The sequence below is a fragment of the Candoia aspera genome, chromosome 4, assembly GCF_035149785.1.
Source record: "Candoia aspera isolate rCanAsp1 chromosome 4, rCanAsp1.hap2, whole genome shotgun sequence".
NCBI lineage: Eukaryota > Metazoa > Chordata > Lepidosauria > Squamata > Boidae > Candoia > Candoia aspera.
This window is the reverse complement of record NC_086156.1, coordinates 105,321,277-105,325,042: the sequence shown is the minus strand read 5'-3', so window position 1 is coordinate 105,325,042 and position 3,766 is coordinate 105,321,277. Positions and strand designations below refer to the sequence as shown.

General features: G+C 40.4%; 1 pseudogene; it reads right to left on the bottom strand.

The window, feature by feature from the left end:
- Positions 1 to 2,608: 2,608 nt before the first annotated feature.
- LOC134496860 (olfactory receptor 11H6-like) lies at positions 2,609 to 3,499 on the bottom strand (annotated as a pseudogene).
- Between the last annotated feature and the right edge of the window lie 267 nt (positions 3,500 to 3,766).

Genomic DNA, 3,766 nt, shown 5'->3' with positions numbered 1-3,766 from the left:
TTTTGAGTTGTTCCAACCTTACATGTAGGTCATCTCATTTCCACAGTTATTGTGCCCACTTTTGTGCTGGACCTGTCTTTGGGGACATGAGAGTGGAGTGCAAGCTGTTGGAACCTTTCTTGATCTGACCTCTATTCTTAACCAGTTTGGTGTAATGGTTAAAGGCACTGGAGTAGAAGCCAAGAGACAAAGAGTTCTATTCCTGCCTTAGACACAAAGCCAGCTGGGTGGCTTTGGGCCAGTCACACTTTCCCACCCCTAGGAAGAAGGAAATGGCAAACCACTTCCAGAAACGTTGCCAAGAAAATTGCAGGGAGATGTATCTGCAGGTACCAGAAGTCTGGGTTGATTCAATGAACCGTAGCAGTAAATTTTAGCACAGAAAGGGGCAGCACTAAACCAATTTTTTTTTTTTGAGGGGGGTGGCTTCAAGTCAGTTTTTGACTCCTGATGACTGCTTGAACTAGTCCTTGCCATTTTCTTGGCAAGATTTCTCAGAAGTGATTTGCCACTTCTAGCCAACCTTGGATGATCTCCAAAACTAATGAGCGTTGAACGTATTTCATAGTCAGATAGGAGACAATTATGAAATCCAGTCTAGGGATCCCAGACTGTAGACTAGACCAAGAAATTTAAAGAATAAAATCCTGCAAGAAAGTAATAGTAAATTCCTTCTATAGTGTTACCAAGGAAACGTCATTGACATGTCCATCCACCAGGAGTCCTCAAACCAAGGGAGATTTCAATTTTACCCTTTTTCCCACCAGTTGATGTTGTTAGAAAGTTGAAAGCAAGTTGGCCCAAATATGAAATTGGCTATTGCTCATTTATCTTGAGAGATGTTGTTCATCCAGAAATGTATGTTTATGAATTACTAAGTATAAGGAACAGCCTACGCTGACATGATTCTGCTTACTCTGCTGAATATTGAGAGGATCTGCTAAAGATCCAACCCCAAGGAAAGTGAAGAGGACTTGGACTAGAAAGCAGACTTTCTCAGTGGTGGCTCCACATTGCACAATGTAACCCCAGATGTGCAGTTGGTTCCTATCCTCCTCAGATGTAGGAAGGCCCTTAAAACCTTCAGAACCTAACAGACAGGATGATGATGATGATGATGATGATGATGATGATGATGATGATTTCTATTTCTCTTCTATTGTTCTAATTTTTGAGATACTCTGTATTTTGTTCGTTTCCTTGCTTGCTTGTATACACCACCATTTACAATAAGGATAGGGAACCTCTATAGTATTCTTAACATGTCAGAGCTTCGATACTTAGTGTTCCTTACCACTGTTCAAACTGGATGTAATAACCAGGATTTAAAATACACCAATTAAGACACCTGTACACAAATATACTGTAACTAAACACAAGTCTGATGGAAATAATTCTAACTGGCATTTTTGGAACCTCTGCTTTCCTCTCTCCAATATTTTTTGACTTCCCAGCCTACTTTGCAGCTGTTGGACCTCTTGCAAGTTCCCTTCCAAGTACTAACTAAATCCAATCCTCCTTAGTTTTTCTTCCTTTTCTTTTTTTCTTAGCTCAGCGTAGGTCAGCTACGTCCTGCCACATTCTTTTATTCATACAGATATACAGCAAATAAACCCTTATTCTTAGGTGCACATGTCTCTCTCTCCTTTGACTTATAAATTACTTTTCTCATGCAAAAAGAACTTTCCCATCAACGAAACACCAATCCAGCAATCCTCCTGACCAAAGAATGACTGGCTACACTCCACGTCAACACCGTAAGAGGTATCAGTCCCCAAAATGCTGGATGATCTATCTTCCCGGATGTCTGTATATGGAAGAACATTTGCTTCACAGCTAGCAGAAAGCCATGGACATTTCCAAACACTGTACACTACTTTGTGTGTTTTAGTTTTAGGGCTCATTGTTCTATCCGCTGTGATAGTGTCACCCATTTTGAATATAAAACAAGAAATAAAAATGCAAACTGTCCTGAAGCACTTCACCATCTAATAGTCAGACTAACATTCCATAACAACTGGAAAACTGATTTGTAAAAAAAAGAACTGTTCATTTTGCAGGTGAAGCTAAAAAGTCCTGCAGTGAGAGAATGCCATGCAGAGTAAGCATTTATCCCACCAGTACATTAATCAATCGTCAATAATATTGGCAAAGATTAACTTCATTGTAGAGGAATCATTTAATCTAGATGTTCCACATTTAACTCATGCTGGAAAATAAGTTTAGTCCAGATGCACTTTGTTTTCTTCTCAAATAAAATACTTCTCATACTGAACTATCCCAAGATAAGAAGAGTTGCCAATTGGAATGGAGTGATGTGTTCAGAGTCAACCTTTAGTGCCATTCATTAGCCAAGTAGAAAGTCACTTCTTTGGAACCAGCTGGTCAAGGAAAATCTAGGATTTTGCATTGAGTTTTGCTTGAGACGTTGTTCAGGAGAAATAACCAGGGAAACTGTATACATTCAGGGCTACATCACGTATGCAGAGAAGTAAACATAACTTACATTTTATACCAGCAGAGAGATTGACCTCTTTTACACTCGGATCGTTGACATCATCAACCTGGATATTTCTGTCAATAATTTGCACAGTGCCTCTTCACTTGATCATTTCTCAGACAATAAGTAGATCAAGGGGTGGTGAAAAGGTACAATGGCAGCACAGAAGACTGTTATTGTCTTATTAATCCAGAAATGGCTTTCTCCAACTGGGATTAGATACATTGGTCCTGCTGTGCTGTAGAAAAGTGTCACCACCAAAAGATGCATAGATATAGTGTTGAAGCCCTTCCTGCAATTACCTTTTAGTGGAGGATTTCATCAAAGTGTAAATCACACAGCCATAGGATAGCATAACAAATAATACATTGCTTAAAAACAGAATGTCCACAATACTTTGGCAAATCAAAGGAGCATTTCCAAGCGGAGGACAAGCCAAGGAATGAGATCACACAAAACAGGATCAATAATGTTAGGTCCACGGAAGGACCACTTAGAGATCCAAACAACAGGCATTAGATACCCCAGGAAACCGAGGATCCAACAAGTGGTCACCAGAATGTAACAGGAATGTGGGGACATAATGGTCCGGTAGGGTGATGGGTGGCAGATGGCTAAATATCTACCTAAAGCCATGGCTGAGAGGAAGAAGAATTCAGTGGTGCCAAGAGAAAACAAGGAGTACAACTGGAGGAAGCAAGCATGGAAGGAGACAACCAGGTTATGAGTCGCAAGGTCAAAAAGCATGCAGGGAACGGTGGTGGTCACATAGCACATCTCCAGCCAGGAAAAGTTGCTCAACAGGATGTTCATGGGAAGCTGGCCCAGATGGGTATCTAGAGAAACCAGGGTAAAAATGGTGCTGTTTTCAACCATTGTTAGCACATAAAGGACAATCAGGAAAACAAGCATCAAGAAGCCTTTCTGCTGATCAATTCCAAATCCCAGCAAAATGAATTCCTGGACTGCAGTCCCATTGGCAACTCCATCTGGAATCATATAAGATCACATACCACAAGGAGATGTAATTATTTTATATATCGTAAACGTTTCTGAATATTCTGGATGGTATCATTACCTGAATCTCTGGAGTAGAATCAAACCATCTAGGCTGTAAAAATCCAGGCAACTTTTAGATGGCGGCAGAAGCTCTTTGGTGTTATCTACATGTCATCCAGATATTTGCAGCTCAGATACGGTAGCTGTACCTTGGACAGCTGGTTCCAGCAAGATTAAATTATGGTTTGTTGATGTCACACTTTTCAG